Source organism: Ambystoma mexicanum, chromosome 12, assembly GCF_040938575.1.
Source record: "Ambystoma mexicanum isolate Mex_15411 chromosome 12, UKY_AmexF1_1, whole genome shotgun sequence".
Taxonomy (NCBI): domain Eukaryota; kingdom Metazoa; phylum Chordata; class Amphibia; order Caudata; family Ambystomatidae; genus Ambystoma; species Ambystoma mexicanum.
In genome coordinates this window covers 122,626,768-122,652,302 of record NC_090936.1, presented here as the reverse complement: position 1 = coordinate 122,652,302, position 25,535 = coordinate 122,626,768, and the positions used below count along the sequence as shown (strand labels likewise).

General features: G+C 48.3%; 1 protein-coding gene across 3 annotated transcripts in view; it reads right to left on the bottom strand.

The window, feature by feature from the left end:
• PARVB (parvin beta) overlaps positions 1-25,535 on the bottom strand; it is a 533,348-nt gene that overhangs the window by 288,455 nt on the left and 219,358 nt on the right. The window lies entirely within an intron of this gene.

Below are 25,535 nucleotides of genomic sequence, written 5' to 3'. Positions count from 1 at the left end.
CTATAGGTTACTATTATGCAAAGACAATCTAGGTATTCAACATATATATTCTTTAGGGTGGGTGTGGAGGAGTCTGTCGGCCCTCTTTATTTTGTCCCTCTTTCTTCTATAACCGAAGTACAAAAATAAAAATGAGTGCATAGAATATGAAGCCCATAAAACAAAGAGGAGTCAAGGTACAATAATGCCAGTATTCATAGAAATGTCAGATATTATCTTCCGGACATCGCAACTGATCAGAAAAACAATTGGACAAAATAAAACCAGTTTAGGTTGATCAGATATATGCAATATCTTTCCTACTTAAAATGTGAGTCGCTACAACGATTAGCAGATTAGCACATCTGATTTTATATCAATCCCCAGTTAACCGTGATGTGGCAGTTACAATGATTAGGATTTGTTTTTAAATGCCACCCAGAAGGCAGTTGCCGGACATTAAAGCATGAATCAAGGAAATACTCAGTATCACACTGAGATATGAAGGGGTGAATGCTACTTGAGCTGGCTCGTAAAGGGCAAGTGACTTCAACTTTGCAGCCAGGAATAGGAGTCCATGTATTTATTAACTTTCAAGACTGTTTTTCCAAATAATTGTGATTTGAGCCGCTCAACAACAGAATTATGATAATCTGCCTAAACGTGAAACTTAATCGACATCTAGTGACCATCTGTCATTTTAGTGGAACCTCTTTATGTGGCTCAGTAAAAAAACATGTGCGGGCTGGAAGGGGTGAAGTGATAGAGGGAGAGGCAGTTGTGAAATCTGATGTTAGTGGGTGTAGTCCAGAAGTATTAGAATCCTGAGTGATGTTCTGGTTATATGGGTTTGGCAGAAACACCTGGGTATTTGTAAATCTGAAGGAGGGAGCCCAAGGTCCGATAGATTACAGCCTTGTGTGCGTTTGGGAATATGCTTTTTACTCAGCAAGGCACTGCAAATATTCCTGCCCAGTTATTAGCACTACTGTTGCTCTGAGAGGTCTTAGAACTAGAATTGGTGCTTGATATTTGCCAGATCACTATGCTCTACATTCTGAGTTACAGAAGGCTGGTAGCAATCAAATGTCACCAGTCCTTGCAGCTGCTCCCGACATGCCTCATTCCGTGCCTGCAAGCAGTCACATCCAGACTATTCCACATACTTTTTCTTTACCGGTGCACGACTCCCCATGCTTTCCTGAAGTTACTTCTATTGCTTGGGCCACTGACGGTTCCAGTCCAAGTCCTGCACTGAATGTGGAGTAATGGTAGTGTATGGAGGGGAGTTTGCACCTTCTGTGTAAGTGGCAATTACCTCCTCCTTGTTCCTCCCAATGGATGGGAGGTGGAGAGAGTTTCCTTGTTGCACTCTGTCCCTCGAGAAAAGACAGACCATTAAACCCCAGAAGATGCTGCCCAGTGTCGGATGTGTGAGAAACCAGAAGGTGTCTCCCCCTCTAGTCCCCGGGGATCTGTCATCCAGGTGGCCAGGACACAGCCATCGCTTTTGGATCCAGTGCCTGGGGGTGGACCAGTGTGGGACGATCACATGGGTGGGGGGGGGGGGTCTTCAGGGAGTGGGACACCAGATGGCGAGACGCAGTATCCCTTCCCAACACCTTAACTCCTCCCCCGTCCCTTCTCAAACACTTCCACACGGACAGCCCGCTACTATGGTCAGGCAATTACTGACAATCACTCACACCTGACTTCCATTAAACTTCCTCACACGGATAAAAGACAGAGCACAAGAGCACACTCTTGAGCGAGGCAAAGCACATGAAGGAGCAGCAGTTTCGAGAAGGCAGTTGAACGAGGGGATAAAGATGGCAAACCAAGAAGGGTATGCAAGGAAGGAAATACCTTTGACCTTTGCGTCAGGAAACCGTTACATTTCAAAATCCTTGTAGATCAGAAAACATAAGGCCAGGAAACCAGGCTAAAGAATCCTGCATTGTGTGTCAAGAGAAACCAGAGGCCGACCTGCATAGCTGACTAAATCGGAGAGCAGCAGCAGCCGCAGTGGTATTGTCTTGTCTTTGGCTCCAAGAACAAAGTAGCACCAGAGAGATCAACACAGCCGGTGAGTTGGGGAGGCCGATGCAAGACCGGTATGCGTTGAAGTCAAGGTTGCAAGCAGCAACATTGTATAACGAGCGCAGAAACAAACATTGTTAAACATGTGTGATGAAAGACGCAAGTAAAGCTAAATTGCTGATGAGTGTTTGAACTATAAGAAGGAAAGATATGATACCAGTGACAGAGTGGTCCGGCACCCCGTGGGTGCTCAATCAAAGGTCTCTGTAAAGGTATCCAGCCAAGAGGTGGCAGAAATTAAAGAACGAACTTTGTGTGAAGTGAACCGAAGTGGTCCAGCACCGGTTAACCAAAACCCATTGCACATTCGAAAGTCTTCGATTTATGATAAAGAGGAAAACGTAGAAAGTGAGATTACATAGTCCAAGCCCAAATAAGGGAGACCAAATGTAAATATTGTGCTAAAAAGGATCCAAGCCTGAACGAGGGAGATCCATGGTCCGAGCCCAAACTAGGGAAACGAGTTGTGAACATTCTGGTAAAAAGGGGTCCAAACCTGAAGGAGAGAGCCCCATGAAGAATACTAAAAACGAGATCTTGTATATGTGAAAGCCCGAACAAGTAAGGAACTTTGGTGCTTATTTGCAGATGACACTTGGCTTGATTCCAAGCTCCCCTCTGCCACCTCTTCCCCGTCTGTCATCTCTGTCTTCTATCAAGGAGTGGTGTGCCGCCAATTATCTCTGCCTTAATGCCAGTAAGACAGATTCTCCTCATCGGCACATCTGCACCCTCCTTCCCTGTTACTCTCTGGTCGGTCTCCCTTGGCCCTCTTCCTGCTCCCACCTGTGAGGCTAAGAACCTCCGGGTCACCTTCGACTCCACACTCTCCTTTTCTCCTCACATCTCCGATGTCTCTACGAAGTCAAACTACCAACTGCACCTCCTCAGAGGTATTCATCATTTCCTCTCCTTCCCACAGAAGCTCACCATCTCTAGAGCTCTGGTTCTCTCTAGGCTGAACTACTGTAACAGCCTCTTTCTAAATCTGCCTGCTTCGACTCTCCACCCTCTGCACCTCATCCAGAGCAGGACTGCAAGACTTTTCCTCTGCCTCAAGCTCAGGGATCGTATCTCTCCAGCACTGCAATCTATTCACTGGCTCCCAGTGGCTGCAACGATTACGTTCAAGACCATCTGCATTGTCCACAAGGCCTTCTGGGGCCTGGAGCCTCAATACCTCCAACTCTCTCTTCGTAAATACCTGCCTACTCGAGCTCTCCACTCCTCCAACTCCCTCAGGGTCAGACACTTCTCCAAGCAATGAGTTGGGGTAGATCTTTCTTCAGATGGGGCCTCCCTCTGAAACAGGCTCCCTGCCTCTCTGAAACTTGAGGAGAACCATCTCCGGTTCCAGAAGCACCTCAAGACCTTCCTCTTTGCTTCTGCCTGCTCTCTTCCTCTCCCCTGCTAATCTACTGTCTGATACTGCACTGGTTATCTGGCTACCCTCTGATTTCGGGCCCAGGTCCCTGCCCGCCCAGTTTCACACCTGCATTGCCTCCTAGCAACTCTTGCACTTGGGTCTGTATCTGTAACCCTACAGTCCCCCGACCTGCATCTAATGGACACCGGCTGTCTGCACTTACCCTTGCACCTTCCACCTGCTGGCCAAACTTCTTGTTATTGTGATCCCATGTACAGCACTGCCCCACTCCCGTGGCACTTTTCCCCTCCCCTCTTCCCTGCACTTGCGAAATCTCAATGTCACCTGGCCTAGTAAGTTTGTTGTCTCTGTCCTGCCTCTGGTCCCCCTCCCTTGCCTCATCACACCTTGAAACAATTGCATATAGGCGCGTTATAAATGGCATATCATTTCATATCATATCATTTGTTGCAACAGGCCCTCTGCAATAAGACTGTTATTAGAAAAGGAGCTTTTGGCAAATGGCCCCAATACCTTAGCTTTAAACTGTATCCTTGTGACAGAGAAACCAGACTGTGCGAAGCTTGAACGTTCTGCCTTGCCCATTGTTGAAAACGCGGGGAAGGGCAGCCAACCGCTTAACTATCCCGACATATTTCTTGAACCTTTTCTTTTTGCATACACAATTGTCCCTCACCCTTTTTGTATTTAGAAGTAAGGATTGCCAATTGGTTTATTAGTATAGGCCCTTTTATTTTGACTGACTTAACTAGGACTGCGTTATTTTTTATTTGATGGTCGTAGCTTGCTCCCATCTTTAGATTTAGGTTTAGATATGCGTGCAACCAACCCATTGAAGTTCAATAAACACCTTGAACTGTGATCACTTGTGTCTGTCTTCAATGTTTAATACCATGCCTTCCTTACAAATAGGAGACTATTTCCCACATTGGCCCAACCTAATCACTCAGTTTCCACCTTTGAGAAGAATCTGGTCCCTGGTCTTCCCCTGCATACTCTAGGGCACGCTCTGTTGACTTTGGTCCATGCATGGGCCGATTCCTTATATCTCTATTTAAGACTTGTTCATTCAATCAGTACCGTTGTTGTGAAAACATTTGTGGCAAACGACCAGAGACCAGGTTGTACTATGATAAATGTCTACTTTGTCTATTTGTCTGTACTGTAAGTAATTGTTTCATACATTTCAAGTTATACTACCAATACAATTGGCAGAGCATCCTTACAGTAGCCACACCAGGACCCAACTGTCACACTTTGAACTCCCTCATATATAAATCACCCTGGATATCACACATCAACCATACCATGCATTCACTCAGGATGCAAGAGCAAAGAAAATGGTCTAACACAAGGTCCAGCGCTTGGTGTATTTCAACTGTCTCCCCAGTCACAATCTTGGTCACTAAGGTGATTTACTTTCTTGTTGTCACTCTTACAGGTTCCAGGTTGCCCCTTCCTGTGGGGCCATTATTCTCCTGTGCATTTCCAGAGAAAATTGTCCCCCAGAAATCGTGGTTATACTTCTTCGTTAACCTGACTTTTGGTCGCTATGTGAGCTGCGCTTTCTCTATTCGAGATGCCACCCATGTGTGCCCACATACTTCTAAAGGACTAAGACACCACTACTGCTGTGTGTAGCTGGAGTCCAAACATCAAGTTGACCAAAGAAAGGAGTTGCAGGAACGAGAATCATGCATTTGAAAGATAAAACGGTTGTGGGTTAGCATGAAGGCCCAGCAGACTCAATGGAAGCATGGGATTCACTCAAAGCCTGTATTAGGAGTAGTAGTATTTCATATAGTGGTGACTGCACCAAAATACAGAAAGAGGAGTTCCAAAAGAGAAGGGAAAAGGTTGATAGCAATGCATTTCAGGCATGTCTAAAGTGTTAGCCAGGAAGCAACACAGTTAAGTACATGATGGTTAGGTCAAAAGCATATGAACTGGGAGGTGGATTCTGTGGGTGCGGATAAGGTCACAAATGGCTCAAAAACATACCAACTCACAGAGAGCCTTCCAAAGTTTTTTCTTTTTTATGTCGGGGGTTAAGAAGGGGATCACTATGGAACAGTCCCATCTACAATTGGCTTTTCCCTCCCTAACGCAGGTATCCATAAACCCCAAGATTGTCGCTAGAGAGCCGGAACCCTCACTACCTACAAGTCTGGCTTTCTAGCTGTGATGGTCTAAAGGCAAGCACCTTTTACCTTTCAAGCTCCCTCTGGGAAATCTTAAGGGAATCCTACCAGGGCTTCCACAAAAATCAGAAATGCCCTTAACAGCTGGATTACATGCCTGCCAAATATCCAGGCTCCATTTGAGTTTCCTTTCACACCTTGTACTCCTCATCCTGAGCTTCTTTCCATCTCCTTTTCCTTCCTCCTACTCCGTTCCCTGCAATTCTTCCGCCGCCTCTCCCCTCTCGGCCTCACACTCCCTCTTCTGTCCCTCTGTTTTCACTCTCTCACTACTGCCTACCTCCATCCTTCGATATTATCCTCCACTCTCTTACTACCCTCACTTCCTACTATTCTCTAATACACACTCCCACTACTCTCTACTACCTACCTGCAATATTATCCTCTACCTCTCACTCCACTACTTTCACTACTCTCAGTTGCTCCTCCCACTACCCTCTAATATACTCTCCTCCCACTATCCTCTACTACATTCTCTCCTGCTAGTCTCTACTACACTGTTCTCCGGCTACTACACTCTCCACCCAACACTGCACTCTACACCCACACCTTCTTCCACAGGCACCTTCCTTTCAATCTCTCAAGTCCACGTTCTTACCACTCACAATCACCCCTACACACTTCCCTTAATCTCATCTACATTACATGCACTCCATCCAAGTACCACTTCCTCTTAGCAACCAATGCATCAACTTGCACATGCTCTTGATAATTTGCCATGTTCCTCCAGACTGTCCTCCTGCATCTGCTCTCTTGGTGGTCCTCCTCCTTGCTCGATCTCAATCGAACTCTCACTGACCTGGTTTCCGTGTCCCCCTTTATCTTCCCTCAGTTCCCTCCATTGGTTCCTCCTGTCAGCTGTTTCCCCGGGCATAATGCGGGTTTCCGTGTCTCAGGGGCTGGGTTACAAACACATAAGCACATAATGGACCTTAAGCCCCATCCCTCTTCTCATCCACCATCGTTTGGACATGGGGCCCGCTGTAACAAAAATTATTTCTGGAGTTTGTGTCCCATTTGATTTGGGTGTCCACATTGCCGGTGGGGACTGTGCAGTGTCCCTCAGCTGCTCTGCTTACTGCAGACTCTCCAGTGTGCTGCCAGCTGATGTCTCCACCGCAAGGGCTGCTGGAATGCATATTCCTGTGGAAGAAGAGACAGAAATACTGGCGTGCGCTGCACGCACCAGTTATATATCAAGAGTCAGTGGTACTCCAAGTCATACATGCACAAGTAGAAGGGACCAAAAATGGGGCCCTCCAAACTCCTATACCCTGCCTCTCGGGTTGGCATGGCTCTGGGTAACCCTGTGGTAGGCCTTCGGCCCCAGGCAGAGAAGGGATCCCAGCTCCTCTTGACAGGGTCAAGTCCCTGAAAGCACTAGCCAAGGCAACGTTTGAACAAAAAGGCCTTTAACTTTCTCCTGGGGAGATGTCTGGTGGGATAAAAACTAACCAACCAAAGGTGATACCCAAGACTTGACTCTTACACCAAACCATATGTGAACATTACCAAGAATTAGAGCTGCCAAAATTGAAGACTGTGCATGCGAATAGCGATAAAGGTAGGATCTTAACAGCACAATGTTGAAGCCAAGAATTAGTAAAATACAGCCGGATCACACAAAGATATTTTCTGGGTAACTGACAAAACCTAGATCCAGGAAATAATGTTTGCATTTTACAAGCAACTTTATCCAGAGGTCGACAGCAAGAACGAGATCAAACAATGTCAGGACACTATTGAGATGCCAATGACCGATCCTATGGAGGACAAAATGGTGTTAGGTAATATTAGAACACACACACGTCAAATGAAGTTCCACTAGCATGACCTCCTCACAGCTAACATGAAATCACTTGAGATATCTCACCCCATGTAACTAGCCTTGGTCTTACCAGGCTTTTTACTTCAAGGCAGGGAGTTCCTGGTGGAAATGCCACTAAAACACTTATTCGCACTGGATCCAGTTGCAGACCTGGATGTTTATGCATTTCTTTCCCCGCACTTCTCCCCCTCCCCTCTACCCTTGTCACCTGGCCTAGTAGGATCACTGTCTGTCTGCCCTCCGTTTCCCCTCCCTTGCCTCGTCGCACCTCCAAACACTTGTGTATAAGTGCATTATAAATGCCATATCATATGATATAATTACAAAGAACGTTCCAGTGGTCATTCGTTTGCCCTCACTGTGGTCCGCACGACCCTCTATCTCAAAAGCCCCATCTGTAAAAAGGCAGAATGTGGCCTGTTAGCACCAGTCCTTCACTCACCCGTCTAACAGTTTCTCATTACACCGTTCTCTCGTTCATTGATTAATATAGGAACAACTTGCTACAAAGAAGTCTTGCATTGTGAAAACACAGACATTTAAAATAATTGCTAGAATCGTGAAATACTCTTGTTCGGAGGAGAATTGCCTAGCGTTTTTAGCTGCTGGACTGCCCCAGGGCAGGACGAAGACTGTTAGGTTTGTGAGCTAAAGACTCTGGTTAAGGCTCTTGTAACCAGGACTACTGTCCGGCAGAGGGACTCCCAGGACCCCACGCCCCCGATGTGTTTTGCGGAGTGGTTCAACGGACCGCACCTTGAATCAGTTTTGGTGTGGGCGGGCAGGGTTTAAATTGTAAATGGGTTTATCCCTTTCCCCTGATGAAAGAGGAAATTCACACCAAAAGGCATAGCAATATGAAATTGGTTGAAAGCGGTAGAGCAATTAGGACAGCCTTTGAAGTTTGAGGGTTGCAGATGGTGAACAGTAATGTAGATGGAGACATTCCATCATATTCTACTTGCCATAGCGATCCTGCTCCAGAAATTCTAGATTACATCTTTGTTTCAGAGTCTTTTGCAAACCTCTGCTGTAATTTAAATATTTCTCCTACTATCATGAGTGATCACTCTATCCTAAGGTATACTTTTAAAAGCATGGTTTTTAAAGTGGAATGGGCATGGCCTGAAAACTGTGATTATAGATATGGCTGAGACAATTGTAAAAACAGACCCCGAACGCAGTAAGGCCATTCAAACAAAATATGACCAAACCAAACGAATACTATTATGAGCAGCAAAAATGTATCTAATCTTACAATGTACCTTTTCAAATTTCTTACACAAAAGTCAGATGAGTGTTGGCCTTTAACAATATTTGTAAGAGTCGGTCTCTCAGGCCACATGTATTTCACGAGGGTCAGCAAAAAGAAGAAAGAAAAAGCCCTGAATTGAGCAAGTCCCTCCCATTATTGTCAAAGCAAACCGCCAACTTATTTAGGGATTCCAAAAAAAAACAAAAAAAAATAGATGCAGAAATATAGAAACCTGTATTCAGTCTCATTGGGACAGAATTTGATTACCGGAAATGGGAGGATGCAGGCACAGGTCCAATGAACCCAAGATCGGAGGCTAATTGGATGGAATACTAAGCTGAAATGTTCTCCGAGCCTAAAAATGACGGGACATCTTTATATGAAATACACAGGGGCCAATGTTCATTTGAATTGACCTTTGACACAATCCTGGAATGCATAGAGAGACCAACTAGTTCTAGAGTGGCAGGACCTGATGGGTTATCAAACCTCGCAATGAAAAGTGAACCAGCGGTGTGGGCAGATATATTGTATAGGATTTATTGCCGCACTCAAGAAACGATGGAACATTTCCGCTTCCTGGAACGAATCCTATATAACACCCATCTTCAAAAAAGGGCATAGAGATCTTTGAGTAATTATAGAGACTGATTGCACTTTTAGATACTATGGGGAAGTTTATGCCTCCATGTAATTGGAGAGGTTAGAATTCTGTGTTATTACCTCTGATAGAATGGATAGATGCAATCAGGGTTTCTTAATAAGTTGGGCACTCTATTGAATGGCTTAATCATCAAAATACTACAATGTGAAGCCTGGTCTAAACAGAACATGCACTGCATTTATCGATCCAACAGTGGTGCTCAAAGAGTTCAGGGTTGCCAACCTCCATCCTGGCCAGATCATAGATTTTCATAATGATAGCTCCTCCAAATACATTTGTATAAGAGGGGGTAACGTCAGGAATGGTAGTAACATAATGGCCTAGAACAGTGCTGTGCCTTATCACCCCTAACACTCAGCTTGTAGAGCTCTGATTTGTGTGAGTCTCTAAACACTGAAGACCATATTAAATGGTTACTATATGCAGAGGACCTGGTTCTTTCGCACTTTACACCAATTAGCCTCCAGCAAACATTATAAGCTGTAAATTATATGAAAGCCAATGATCTAGAAATAAATTAAGCAACATTAAAGATAATTACGGTCTGTAGTAGGAGACAAAAACGGAAGGGGGGGAATAAAATCAGAAAGTGTGTGTGGGAACCGAAAAATACAAAATTATAAATTCTGGTCTATACCTGGGTTTTCCTACATTGGGAAAGCCAGTTGCAGCCCCACTTATCCAAAGATGAAGGGAAAAGACGACAGCTTTCTCATCACAAATGATGTGTATTAATAAAAAAAAATATGGTTTTCCCTTGTGCCAATTTTAAATTATTAAAAATCTAAGGTCATCCTTTGGGATTCTATGGTCTTGAACTAAATCTATCTAATCTATCTTAATCTATGGTGTTGAACTAAACACTGGATATAATTGGTAAGGCCTCTTGTGGAGGCAGATCTTGATTTAAACATCTCTGCCTATTGCTCTTATTCGGTATGAATTGGGATTAATTTCTGTTAGATCATTACAAATGATCTATATTAAAAGTACCGATCCTCCAGACAAGTCTGTATGTAGATCTAAATTGAGAGGTTAAGGATTCTCCTTCTCAAACTTTCTCGGCTTGGAATGTATGGGAATTCTACCCTTAGCTGAAGTCTCCATAGATCGTTGTATAAAGAACCCAGTCTTGGCCAAGAAAAGGTTCCACAAGCACACTGGATACGGAGTAGAAATGAAATTGCCAAATTAAATATGATTGAACAACGCTATGTGGAGGTAAAACACTTGGGGAAACTATCGGGATATCTGCTTAAAATTGGCAAATGCAATCTGGAGAAAGAATTTAAGGAGATTACGTTTTAATCTGTAGCCCACATTTGAAATCTTGTCATCGAGAAGGCGATTCTTAAAACCAGAGAGTATGTAGACTATGTAAAACCAGAGATTGAAACTTCACAGCACCTATTTTTACAGTATTGCTTCTTAGTAGTTTTAAGATGGACAGGTTTTGGCTTCTTTGTGCACAAGAGCGGTTGCCACCACTCTTACTGGACCCAGTGGCCTAACAAACACTGTGAAGATGGCCACTGCGGATCTACACTTCCCTGGCCTCCCCAGGTCCGTGTGAGAGGCATACAGCAACATGCAGCCATCTGATTGGCTCCAACAGGCAGCAAATACCAAGGCCCGGTGAAGCTGGGCACAGGTCAAAGACCCGGGTTTAAGGCCCCCGTCTTTCCCCTCTGCTGCTCAACGAGGAAGGATGTGCCCTCACCTCCACCGGGGTACGTTTGCTGTTGCCACCACTCTTACTGGATCCAGTGACCCAACGAACACTGAAGATGGCTGCCGCCGAGCTACACTTGCCTGGCCTCCCCAGGTTGCCAAGAGAGGCATACAGCAACATACAGACATCTGATTGGCTCTTATAGGCAGGAAATACCAACGCCTGGCTGAGTCGTGAGGCAAAGCCAGGCCTGGGTTTAAGGCCCCCGTCTTTCCCCTCTGCCCATGGAGGACCATCTTCCGCTGACTAATTTCGCGCGTCTCACCTGCGGGGGCCGGAGATCTTACTCGCTGCCTCTGATCATCCCCTTCAGGTAAGATGCGCCCAATCATCATACTCGCCACACCGACTATATAAAATTACTGGTTTTTCCTTTTACCAAAGTCATGCCGACTCCTACTTGTAATCTGACCGGCACTTATTCCATTGAACTTCCGTCACAGCAACCTGCTATCCTAACATCCACCTGCCATACCTCTGTGGTGTTTCATATACTCTTATACCGGATCCGCGCAAAGCCCATATGCAAATGTAACTACAGGTGCAAATTTAATCAGCACGCACTACTGCGAGCTAAATTGTGCACTCGGTCTGAGCTGCAGAGATACACTTTTGCATCCATGGAGTCAAGGCAAATCGGGAACTCCCGACCCAGGCCTTCTCTCTACGCCCTACACATCTTGCTCTTGAAAATTCATACTAAATCTGTCCGACTGCTTACGTACTTTGCAATCTGCCCAACATTGGAAAATAGAAATGCTTTTCACGCGCATGCTTAACTGCGAAATACTACTATATATCCACCATTTATATCCATCTCTATCCCTTCCTTCTACACTTTTTCAATCCTTCTCCTGGTCCCCTCAACTCTCCAACTCTCACTCCACTTCTCGCCCCCTCAAGTAATTGCTCTTTGCACTGTTTCATGGAATGACTCAATTTGTAATTTTTTGCTCACACTGTTAATTTGTTGTTATTTCTGTGTATTTGTTGTTCCAATGTACAGCGCTTTGGTGCAAAGCGCTCTAGAAATAAATAAAATGAAATTTATTCGCTTGCCTGTCTGCTGCAGCACTTAACAAAAGGGTATGTCTTTGCCAGCTGGCCCACTAGTAACGTATCTCACCCGATTTAAAGCAACTTAGCTAGTTTGACCACGTAGTCCACCTGACATGCCTGCAACCTACCTGATTTGACCCAGTGCTTGCAGGCTTGCTGCAGCTCCTGTAATATGAGGTGTGTCCCTGCCAGTTTTCCTACTGGTAATGCATCCACCGGATTACTCCTGTAACCTACCCGATTGGACCCATTGCCTGTGTGCCAGCTGCAGCACCTTCAACATGAGGTGTGTCTCTGCCAATTGGCCTACCTGCATGCAATCTTGTAGCATTATACACTGTAACCATGGTTCATAAGCATTTACTGTAACCATTTTCGTAAGTACAAGCGCTTAGATGCCTCCGGGCTGGTGCGCTATATAAGTGTCAAAATAAAATAAATAAATAAAATACATTTTAATGGGGTGTTGACTGATGCTTTCTGGCGAAGGATTTTGTCGGGTGTGTAGACTTCTTTTACGCCAACAGCCATTCATGGTTTTTAAGGATAATTAACTAAATGGTAAGGCATTTTTATAGTATGAAACAAGTGGATGAATGTACTTAATCAATTTTAAATCAAATTGGGTTTGTATATGTGACCTATTTATTTCACTGTTTTGATAAGGAACAAGTTACTTACCTGTAACTGTTGTTCTCCAGCATGGGTCTGGCATGGATTCACATGCTCATGAATATTCCCCGTCGTCAGGCCAGAAATCCTCGGTTTCTGATCTGTCTTTCTCAGTAGTAACCAATCAATGGTCTCTGGGTCATACTGCCCCCAGCCAATGACTGCCCTCTCCCCAAGCCCCGCCCCTGGCAGCCATCCTCAGATTTGGTAGCACGTGAAGTGGCAGTATGACCAAGTGAAGAGCCGCAGAGGGGTAGGCAGGAGGGTTTGCATGTGAATCCATGCCAGACCCATGCTGGAGAACAACAGTTACAGGTAAGTAACTTGTTCCTTCTCCAGCATGGGGTCTGGCATGGATTCACATGCTCATGAATATAAGAATACATGGCAGTATAAACATGCACAACCACAGGAGGTGGCAAAAGGCTCAATATCAAGCAATACAACAACTCAACATTAAGCAACTCTTACCTCCTCATCAGGCTCACCTTAGGCGAACAGGTTGCGCAGCACTGCCTCGCCGACTCATGACTCCTCCCTGGAATCCCGGTCGACGCAGTAGCATCTTGTGAAGGTGTGCTTCGACCTCCACGTAGCAGCCCTGCAGATGTCGAGCAGGGGCACACCAGACAGGAACGCCGTAGTAGCAGCGATCGCTCTGGTCGAATGGGCCCTCGGACGGCCTGGCAACGGTCGGTTTGCCAACCGGTGACAGTGCATGATGCAGCCGGAGAGCCATCTGGAAATGGAGGTCTTCGAGAGAGCCTTCCCTTGATTCACAGGTCCAAAGTTCACAAACAACTGAGATGTCTTCCGAAAACTCTTTGTGCGGTCCACATAGAACTTCAGCGCTCTAGCTACATCCAGCGAGTGCAGAGTCCTCCCAGCCGGTGACGAAGGCGACGGGAAGAAAACTGGCAACACCAAGGGCTCGTTGAGGTGGAAGTCCGACGGCACCTTGGGCATGAAGGAGGGGTGCGTCCTTAGCACCACCCTCGTGTCGTGAAAAGTCAAGTATGGAGGCTTGCAAGACAGGGCCTGGATCTCTCCCACTCGTTGTGCAGAGGTGATGGCCACGAGGAATGCTGTCTTCCACGACAGAAACTTCAACGGCACTGAATGCATAGGTTCGAATGGGGCCCCCCCCATGAGCCTGGTCAGCACCACGTTGAGCTCCCACGCCGGGGCAGGGGCCTTCACCGGCGGGAATGATCAGAACAGTCCTTTCATAAATTCCTTCACCAGTCGATGAGACCACAAGGACGCCCGTCCTGTAGTTCTGGTGTAACGTGAGACGGCAGCCAGATGTACCTCGATGGAAGCGTGGGACAGGCCAGCCTTGGCCAAGGACAATAGGTACGGCAATACTTGAGGGGCCGTAATCCGCAGAGGGTTAATCTTCTGTGCACGGCACCAGACAGAGAACCTCTTCCATTTGTGTCCGTAGCAATTGAGAGTTGAGGATGCCCTGGCCTTCGCAAGCACCTCTCTGCAGTCGGCCGGGATGTCGTATCCTCCAAACTCTAGTGCTGCAGGAGCCAGACTTGCAAGTTCAGCGACTCTGGTTCGTGATGAAGAATGGCGCCTCCTTCTCTGGAGAGAAGATCCGCGTCCGTCGGCAGCTTGACTGGTGTGGACGCTGACAAGTCCAGAAGGTCCGCGAACCAGATCTGCCTCACCCACGCCGGTGCAACGTGGATCATCCTGCACCAGGACCTCTTGAGCTGGTTAACGAGCCGAAGTAGCAACGGCAGCGGAACGCATAAAGGAACAGGCCGTCCCAAGGGAACGAGAAAGCATCGCCCATGCTCCTCGGTTGGGGAAACCTGCTGCCGAACCTCCGGCACTTGGAGTTTGCCGCCGTCGCGAAGAGATCGATCTGGGGCTCGCCCCATCGTCGGAAGAGTCGGTCCACTTGATCCTGGCGCAATTCCCACTCGGGGCACGAGCGCAGCTCCCTGCTAAGTGAATTGGCAATGGTGTTTTTTATCCCTGCCAGATGAAAGTGTACCAGAAACATCCCTTGGGCGACGGCCCAATGCCACAGATCCTGGGCTTCCTTGGATAGTGCAGGGGATCTGGTTCTGCCCTGCTTCCGAATGTAAAACATTGTGGTAGTGTTGTCAGTGAAGATCCTCACCACCTTGCCCTTGATGGACGGACGAAGGACCTGAGGGCCCAGAACACTGCACAGAGCTCCAAGATGTTGATGTGGAGAGACTTCTCCTCCGGGAGCCAAAGGCCTCTCGCGTGGAGACCCCCGGTGTGCACTCCCCAACCTTCCAGGGAGGCATCCGTCGTCACCGTCACCTGGTGGGCCGGGGCTAGGAAACCTGTTCCCGCCGTCAGATGAGAGCGGACACCCCACCATCGCATCGCCTGACGGAACGCTTCGTGGAGCGGTATCCTGTCCTCGAAGCTGCCCGTCGTCTGGATCCAGTGGGCGTCGAGGAATTCTTGCAAGGGCCGCATCCGAAGTCTGCAGTGGCGCACCAGATAAATGCAGGAGGACATCATTCCGAGGAGGGACTTGATAGACCTCACTCTGGCCACGTCGGTGGCCAGCAGACGTTGCACCTTTCCCAGGATGGTCCTTATCCTTTCCTCCGACGGTGAGGCCCGCCGCGCCACTGTGTCGAGCTGTGCTCCCAGAAACAGGGCGACTTGCGACGGGACCAGGTGGGATTTTGGAAAGTTGATGGAGAACCCCAGGTCCGTGAGCAGCTGGACGGTCTTCGCAGTGTGTTCCACGGCGAGCTGCCTTGTCCTTGCCCGTATGAGCCAGTCGTCCAGGTAGGGGTAGACGTGGATCCCCTGCAGGCGCAGCCGCGCCGCCACCGGTGCTAGGCACTTGGTGAACACCCTAGGCGCCGATTTTAATCCGAACGGGAGGGCCTTGAACTGGTAGTGCCGCCCTTTGACCACGAACCTGAGGAACTTTCGGTGTCTCTTTGGAATAGGGATGTGGAAGTATGCATCTTCCAAGTCCAACGACAACAGGAAATCGCCCTCCTCCAGCTGTCCCAGCACGTGCTGGAGGGTGACCATCCAGAACTTCTGTGCCTTGATATATTTGTTCAGTCGTCGCAGGTCCAGGATGGGACGCCATCCTCCTGTCTTCTTCTTTACGAGGAAGTATCTTGAGTAAACTCCGGAGCCCCGAAGCCTCTTTGGAACGAGCTCGATGGCACCTTTCCTGAGCATTGCCCTTACTTCCAACAGCAGTTGAGGGACGTGATTTTCCTTCCTGGCCACGGAAGGAATGCGGGGGCACCTCTTGTGGAACTCGAGGGCGTGCCCCAGGGCCAGGGCATCCAGCACCCAACAGTCGGTGGAGATGGACTCCCACACGCCGACGAACTTCGTCAGCCGGCCTCCCACCGGGGTGCTTCGGCGGGGGCCCGACCCGACGGTCGGTTCAATCTTGCTTGGAGGCCGCTTTGCCTCCTTGACCACCTTGGCGACGACGGCGGGATCCACCCGACTTGCCGCGTCCCCTGTAGGCCTCCTGCGACGAAGATCTTGCCGCTTGACGGTACGTAGAGGAGCTGCTGCCGGCTCTCTTGGAGGCACCCTGTCTGCCTCCGGAGCTCCGAAAGGACGGCCGTCGCTGTTGGAGCACACCCAGTGCACGGGCCGTCTCCGTATCCGTCTTGATCGACGGAAGGGACTCATCAAACGCCTTGCCAAAAAGGTTGTTCCCATCGAAGGGCATGTCCAAAACCTTGGTCTGTACGTCCTGGCGGAAATCCGTCGCCTTGAGCCATCCTCGTCGTCTCAGGCAAACGCTGTTGCCCAACTGACGGAAACCGGTGTCGGCGATGTCCGTAGCCACCGTAATGGCATGGTCCGAGGCAATCTCACCTTCCTGTAAGATTTCCAGGGCCTCAGTCCTCTTGGCGTCCGGAAGGAAATCCAACAGAGGGGCGATCTTGAACCATAACTCCCTGTCATAGCGGGCTACGATGGCCAGGGCGTTGGCCGCCTTGATGGTCGTCGCTGCAGATGAGATGACCCGTCGTCACATCGCATCCAGCTTCCTACCCTCGCCGTCCGGCGGGGAGGTTGAAGTCGAGGCCGAAGCCCCCCCCTGCTTTCTTCTTGGCCGCCGCCGAAACGCCCGAATCCGGGGTATGTTGCGCCCTAAGGCACAAGGGGGCAGCGTCGGGACCCGGTACTTCTTCTCGTACCGGTCCCTCTTCGCAGGAGCCGTGGCAGGGTTCTTGAGGAGGACGAGCCCCTCATCCCAGATGTCATCAAGAAGCAGTACGGCGAGGACCGTCTTCCTTTTAGCCTCGCGCCGTTGGTAAAGGAACCCTTCCTTCTTTTCTTCGGGGCAGAGCTGGAAGAGCTCGGATGCCCTGGAAATCATAGCATGGAAGGATCCAATCTCGTCGGGCTTGGACGCCCGGGCATGGGGTGACGGGGGCCACGTCCCGTCGTCGCCCCCCATACCCGTCGTAGTCGTATCCATGCCTGTATCATCCCCGTGGGTAGTGGACCGGGGGGGGAAGGCAGAGAAGGCCGCAGAGGCGGGAGAGGAGGCCTAGGATCCGTCCTCCTCCTCTTAAGTGGTGGGCTCTCCGAAAGGTCCTGGCTCCGGTTCCCCCGTCGGGTCTAGCTCAGGTACCTCCGTCGGGGGGAAAGGGCAACCTAGTCCTTATCTCCGAGCATAAGGACTGGATGGCTGACAAAATGGCCGCCGAGGTGTCCTGCGCAACGGAAACGACGGGAGCGAGGGCTCTTGAGGAGCCTCGTCTGCGTCACCTTCGCCCTCGTCGTCGCCCTCGTCGGGATCCCTCCCAATGGGCTGGGCCTCCTCCACGACTTGGATGAGCTCCTCTTCAGAGGTCGTGTCCGTATCCACGACGGCCACCAACCCCTCCCCCACCCTTTCCAACGAGGACTTCGTGGGGGTCTTCTCGATGGGCCTGAAAGACGACTCCCTCCGCGGTGGCAGGGAGACTGGTACCTGAGAGCGCCTCCACTGGTGTAGCCTCCACAGGCTGAGCTAGGGCCGCGACGGCATCCTCAATCGAGGTCTTAGCAGGGTGAATTAAGGCCAACGTTACCTTCTGTACGCCTGGGGCCTTCACCTTGGGGGGAGGGTCCGTGCCTAGCTCCTCCTCTGCCGGAATCTTCGAGATCGACCGGGGCCTCTACAGAAGCTTGGCCAGGTTCTTGGACTTCCTCTTACCCGAGCCAGACCGTTGGCTCGTGGTCGATGGCGCCGGGGAGGATGCGCCCTGCCTGGCAGCCAAGGAGCCCGACCGTTCGGCACTCCCGGTGCCCGCGGACTCTCGGTGCTTAGCCTTTTGTTGGGCCCCCGTCGCCGGAGCACCCTCACAGTATTTAGAAGACCGCTCGGACTTCTTTTTCTTCTTCTCGCCTGGCGGGCTCTTACCTTCCAGCCAGTTGGCGAGACGGAGGTGGCGATCCTTCATGGTCCGCTCTGACATGTTCCCACAAAACGCGCAGTCCTTTTCCTTGTGCGTCTTGTCCTTATGGAGACAGAGGCATAACGAATGCTCGTCCTCCTTGAAAACGTACTGAAGCCGTCATCCAGGGCAGGTCCTGAACAGCTTCCAGGCGTCGAGCTCCCTTTCTCCTTCTATAATACCGAGGATTCCCGGCCTGACGATGGCGAATATTCATAAGCATGTGAATCCATGCCAGACCCCATGCTGGAGAAATGTGTTAGGTTTTTTAATCAAAACCAATTCACAATTGTGAATAGTGCAAAGTACTGCATTCTAAAGCAAACGGAGATTTCTATGTTGAAAGAACTTGGCTTTCTATGCAGCTACTGGCTGCAGTTTGTTTGCCTGGCATGGCTAAGGGGCATCATGTCATTCATCTGTCCTACACACTGTGAAGAGCGTACACGCCGACACACTGACCCACTTCTGCTCATCATGAGATCAGTCTGTATTTCCTCTATTTGGCACCCCACGCCCATTCGGGTGCACCCTTCGGAGGCATGTCTTCTTGAAGGTCAGTGCATGCACCCATGGTATATGCTGAATCATCAAATTAGTTTCCTTTTGAAACACCACAATTATAGGGGAGGGCATAAGGGGTCCCATAAAACCTTAGTTGTCAGAACGTCAAGGCAATCAAAATGCTGCAACATTGGTCTTTCTCCCCTTGCCTCTGCCCATTTGTGGAAGCATGATCTCCTAGTAGAGGAGGGCACATAAGGAATATCACCCAGTGCTCTACTGGTGATAGAGCAGTTCCCAGGGTGATGGGAGTAATTGCGGGTCGCGTATATAGTTAGCTGTTAGCGCATGATGTGCACAGTTTAAAATAAATATAAAAGGAATGTACCTGGGCTAATGGCTCACAGCGCCTTCTTTACCTGTTTTGAATACTTAAAGCACATTTGGAGAAACCAGGCAGACACTTTGCAAGACATATTGCAATGAAGAAATGGGTCAATATCGGGCCCCAAGAGTGGGCCTTTTTGGTTAAAGGGCGGGGATGGAAAACTACACCTGCTGAGATTGTGCTGTGTTTTCTGCGTTACTTATTCCATGAGAATTGTAAACAATTTTGGTGGTTCCAGCACTCCCACTTTCAATCACAATACTGACTGGTTATGAATATCAACCTAACCCATGTTCATAAATTTGTCAAGCTTTGGTTTTGAAAGTATTTATAGGTTGTCTAGCTTCATAGTGTAGGGTGAGCATCCTGCAGATGAAATCTGTATCGGTCAATGGATTGTATGAAACACAAAATCATTGCAAAGAAGCCAGCAGAAAAGGAAATACATTTAACCATATAAAATGCCCAGATGCTTGGATTGGTTAAGTGTTTTATAAAGGGTTCCATCTCCAATGGCATCTTCTTGGCACCAACTTAACAAGCAGTAGCAAGATAATTCATAAGGACAAGAAGAGTTCATACAGAGATCAACCGGCAGCAAATCCCATATAGTAGGAATGTAAACAGAAAGAGTGACAGCCACAGTGGGACTAAGGGTACCTGGGAATGGTTCAGAGCATTGCAGAAGAGGAACAAAGAAGACGTAGATTCCATATAAAGACCAAGTTACAGTGCACAGAACCATGAAGGAAATCCTCCACGAGTCTCTCTGAAATGTCCAATAACACTGGCAGGAAGGATAGAATACGCGCCAAAGTCCTATAACTTAACAAAAACTAAAGACCAAAATCTCCAGTTCCAACAGTTCCATGCAATTATTTAGTATGCACAGATTTCGTTTGTAAAAATTTTAGATTTCATTTGGTGAAATAAAATATAATGTACTGTTTAATGTAGTTCGTTCAAATAGTAATGAAACTACACAAATAGAAAAAAGCATTACAAAACTAATAGTTTGGGCACTTGCAGTGGTTTATTGCACGCCTACAAGTTATTGCTTACAGGCACATAACATTAATAGTAGATCTAAAAAAAATAGAATTTTGCTGTGGTGTATGCAAGTATTTGTACTATTTTTATGACTAACATTGTGTGTCTGCCGACACCAATTTTAAGACTTGCATAGAACCCTTATAAATACTGTGATGAATTTGATGGAGTCATCACTGATCTCCCCAGCGGTGACCACCTCCCATGCGGCCAGGGGACAGCAGCCGCTACCTGATCCGGACTCTGGGGACGGCTATATGAGGGAAGATCACAGGGGAGGAGACAACTTCCAGGGAGATGTCATGGCTTCATTGGTTGAGACATGCTATCCCCATTTGCCCTTGAAAATAATCCTCCAATACCCTCATGGCCTATTGTCATAAGTCTACACCTCCCCCTTGGACGAATAGGGAAAACATTTCCCAAATCAAATAGACCAAACTTCCAACTTTGGTCTAACATGTGAAACTTGCAAGACTGCCTTCTCCAGTTCCATTTCTCAATGATCCAGAACTGGTTTACCATTTACCACTATTGAAAGTGATTATGCAAGCCTTTCAAAGCAACCATCAACAATGGACTTTTGCAAGAATCACCCAAATACTGGGTCGAAAAAGAGGGAAAGAGCAGTGCAGAGCGGAAGAAGCCACGAGCCCAGCGAGCGTTCTAGTTGTAGCTTGCAAACACCTGTGCCCGGGAAATGTAAAGAACAAAAGCAGAGTGTAAGAGGCTGCTGTTGGCGAGAGAAAGATTCACCCCTCTGTGAAGTTTGAAGAACGAAAGGCTCAGACAGGCGCGCTGGAGCGAGGTGGCTCATCATCCAAGAAGAAGACACACTGCAAGAACAGGACACGCTGAAGAAACGCCAGGAGCGGGTGAGACTCCTGGGCATTCGCGAACCACAGAAAGAAGTGTTTTACTTACTGGAGGCTGGAGCAAAGTGGGTGTGCTGAAGAGAAAGCATGAGAAATTGGAGAACAAAGAAAAAGCAGTCACAAGAGGAACGCCTTTGACGTACCTTCACCGGTTGACCACGAGCGAGACCGAAAACACCAACAAGAGCCAGGGAGTCAACCCAAGAATAGCGGGGACACCGGGCGTATCAGCGACTGAGCCAAATGCGAATAATAGTAAACAGAACGAGAGAAAACGAACAGACTCATTGTGAAAAGGGAAAATGAATTCCAAAATGCATGGAATGCAAATACATGGGGAACCCAAATCAAATAATATATCAAGAGGCTATATTATGCAACAAAGTAAATGTACAACTGTGGAAGCGGATAGAAACACTGTGTGAATACACGAAGCCCTGTCAGAGTATACCAGGCAATTACAAGTAGGTACACATAAGAAGCCCGGGCAGGAGAGTATACCAGGCAATTGCAAGTGTGTGGATACAGTAAGTACAAAGGAGGAATATCAACTGTGTTGACCAGACAAGAAGGAGCAAAATCCTGGTAGCAAAGGAAACCAGGAATTCTGAAAGCAATACTAAACTAAATGAGCTTTTTGTGTGACTGTCGTTGTAGACCAAGAAAAACACAAGGAACTGTTTGAAGAATGTTTTGTACTGAAGAGTTATCCAGAGGAAAGCAACCACCCTCTGGAGTAAAGAGTCTTTATTGTGATGAATCCAATGGAGCCATCACCGATCTCCCGGTGGTAACCTCCTCCCATGTGGCCCGGGGACAGCAGCTGCTAACAGATCCTGACCCTGGGAGCTATATGAGGGAGGATCACATGGGAGGAGCTAGCCTACAGAGAGACTTCAGGGCTTCATTGGATGAGCCATGGTATCCCCCATTTGCCCATGAAAAAGACCACTGGAAACCCAATACCCTCATGGCTTGTTGTCATACATCTACACCACCTTTTAGAGAAAATAGATAAACCCTTTCCCAAAACCCTATAGGCCAAACTTCCATCTCCAAGACCACCTTTTTTAGCTTCAAGTATCCACCATATAGAAATGGCATCCTTCATTAACTGTTGAAAGTGATTTTCCAAGTAATCTGCATAAATCAACATCAATGGACCCCTTTTCCCACAATCACCAAAACACTGCGATGAGCAATAGGTAAAGAACAATGCAGAGCAAAAGGAGACACAAACTAAATGAGCATTCTAGTTGATTTCGGAATGCCCATGTGCTTGGGACATTTAAAGACTGAAGGGAAAGACTTAGAAGTTGCTGTTTGGGAGAACTCTTCTCACCTCTCTGCGAGACTTGTGGAGCTTAGAACCGGTGTGGTGGAGCCAAGCGAGGGAACAGAGAAACACTGCCAGGACAGGACACGCCACAGACATGCTCTGAGCCTCGGGAAGCCTCCTGGGCCTTCAGAAACCAAAAAAAGCAGCATTTCACCTACCAAGACCTGGATCGCTACAGGTGCACTGAAAATAATCTGCAGGAGACAAATGACAAGAGCAATCCAGAGTGGAAAGCAGGTGGTACACCTTTGCAGCGTAAGCCCGAACGGGACCAAGAATGCCAAGGAGAGCCAGTGAGTCAACCCAGGCCTAGTGGGGCCCCACCCGAGACGTTTTTGGCGACGCGCCAAGTATGAACGATAACAATTCAAGCTACAGAAACAGAAAGTAAATCAACGGGTTGAAAACCAAGAAATCATATTGCAAATTAGAACCCCATAAACCTACGAGTCTATGGGATGCAAATATGTGGTGAACCCAAATTGAATGATGCATCAAGCAGAGCTAGTGTACCAAAAGGGGTATGGACAACTACGGAAGTAAAAGAGGAACACCATGTGAATCTAGCCCTCACACCCGAGTAAACCAGGCAGTTACAAATGTGTGTGAATACAAGAAGCCCTGGCAGGAGAGTATACCAGGCAATCAGAAGTGCAACAGATGTCCTAGCAGGGGAGTATACAAGGCAGTTGTAAATGTACAAGAGGTCACGAGAAAGATATGGAACTGTGTTTACTAAACAAGAAGGAACTTTTGAAAGAAGTGAAACTACAAGTCTGAGTAGCTTTGTAATTGACAGTACCGTTGTGGACCACAAAGGACACAAAGAATTGTTAGACCAAGATTCATTTGTATTGAAGAAGAATCCAGGGGGAAGGGAAACACCCTCTGGAACCAAGGAGCTTTGACCTTGGAGAACATTTGTGTTGGAGCTGTGCAATCACCCAAGGTTAAAGACATTTCCCTTTTCCCCTTTTAGTTTAATTTATAGTGTGAGGGTCAGATTAGAACATTTGGACAAAGGACAGTTCTGATTTTGACATCCTAAAACAGACAGATCCCTACCGTTTGGCTTTAGGTAGGGAAACTCCTCTTAGAGAAGGGTCAGAGAGGCCGTTTCCCAACCCTTCTGTTGTCAATAAAAGTCTTTAACCAAAGGCATGGTTGACTTGTGTTTGAGTTTCATTACTGACTCTTCTCAGTACATAGGGAAGTGATTATGTCGATTTTAGGGGTAAACCTGGATAGGGGAGCTTGGTGGATTAGAGTGCACTTAGGAGGGCGTGTGGGATCGAGGTTAGGCAGGGGAGATCTAGGTCGGATGAGCAAGAGTAAGCAGGATCAGGGATGGGGTAGCAGGGTGGGACAGGTGCAGGTGTGGGTCTGGCAGAGTGTGGGCATACGGGCATGGAATATGGTGAGGTAACAGCAGGCATAGTGTAGGATGGAGGTAGGCAAGTGTGGATGAAGGTAGACAGTCTTGTGTGGGAAAGCATAGGGAAGTGAAAGCTCAGAAGGCATGGGTTAGGGGTTTGCAAACATAAGGTAGGTCAGTGGAAGGCAGGTGTCGAATCGGGTGAGGCGAGAGGCAGGCACTGGGTAGTCTACAGTGAGGTGTAGGGGGTGAGTAGGCAGGGCGGGCATAGGTAGGTGGGGTAGGATGGAGTAGGGTGGAGATAGGCAGGCATGGGAGTGGGTAGTTCTAGTCAGGGTTTGGTAGCAAGGGAATAGACAGGTGTGGATGTAAGCAGGTGTGAGGGATTAGGGGGATCATCATCAGGGAGGGTGTGGGTGGACAGGCATCATGTAGGCAGGCATTGGGTAGGGTTTTGTCAGGTGGATTAAGGTGTTCAGTAGCATTGTGCCTGGGCCTGGCCATGGAGCAGGAAGCAGTAAGCAGGTGTGGATGAGGGGTGGGGTGGAAGTAGGAATGCTTTGAGTAGGAAAACATCTGGTAGAATGTGTATAGGTCGACGTGTCGTATGTGGGTTAGGATGCGGTTAGGAAGGTGTGTGTTTTTCTCAGACATATGGTAGGATAGGTCCAAGTAGGGTAGGGCAGGTTGTTCATAAGCTTCTATGAGGTAGGGATGTGTAGAATAAGACGCAGTAGGGTAGCGTTAGGCAAATGTGGGTGGTTTGGTAGTGTAGTGATGATTGGGGTCAGGCATGGTGCAGATAAAGAAAAGGCAGGCAGTAGGGTGTGAGTAGGCAGGCATGGGGCAGGGTGGGGGTAGGCAGATTTGGGAAAGGGTGGTGGTAGGCAGGTGTGGGTAGAGGTACAGTAGAGGGCAGGGTGCGGATAGGCAGGAATGGGGTACAATGGGTGTGGGAGGGCATGGGGTATATAGGAGGGAGGGGTGGGTAGGGTAGATGTAGATCAGTGTGTGTCAGGGCACAGATGGACAGGTGCGTGATAGGGTGTGAATAGCCAGACTTGGGTGGGAACATTCAGGGGTGTGGTATGAGGGACAGATGTGGAGTTGGCATGTGTGGGGCTAGGGCAGGTATCAATACTGGGGGATAGTCTGGGGATGGTATGAGTAGACAGACATGGGGTAGGGTGGGGGGTATGTGTGGGTGGGTAGGCCTAGGCATCTACAGGATAGGATAAGGAAGGTGTGAGGCAGGTTCAAGGTAGGCAAAACATGGGGTAAGGTGGGATGTGTAAAGTAGACATGGGGTATGCGGGCAGGGGTCCATGTAGTTGGAAGTAGGGGTGAGTCTGGTGGGCTGAGTGAGGGTAGAGGTAGGCAGATGTAGAGTAGGTTGGGTGTGTGCATGGAAGGGGTGGGGGAAATCTGGTGTGAAGTAGGGTCAGGTAGGCAGCCGTGGGCAGAGTAGCTGCAAATAAGAAAGGGGTACGGTGAGGGAGGGTGTGGGTAGACATGCATGGGGTAAGGCGAGGTTCATGGGTAGGCATAAAGGTACCAAACAGCTGCTTGACACAGCCTGCGGCCCCGTCACTATCCTTTTTGCAATTATTTCCTGCTACAAATGTAGGCCCTTCACTGCCTCCCTACCCCCTCCCACACCCATCCGCGGATCTCCTCTGCATAGTCTCG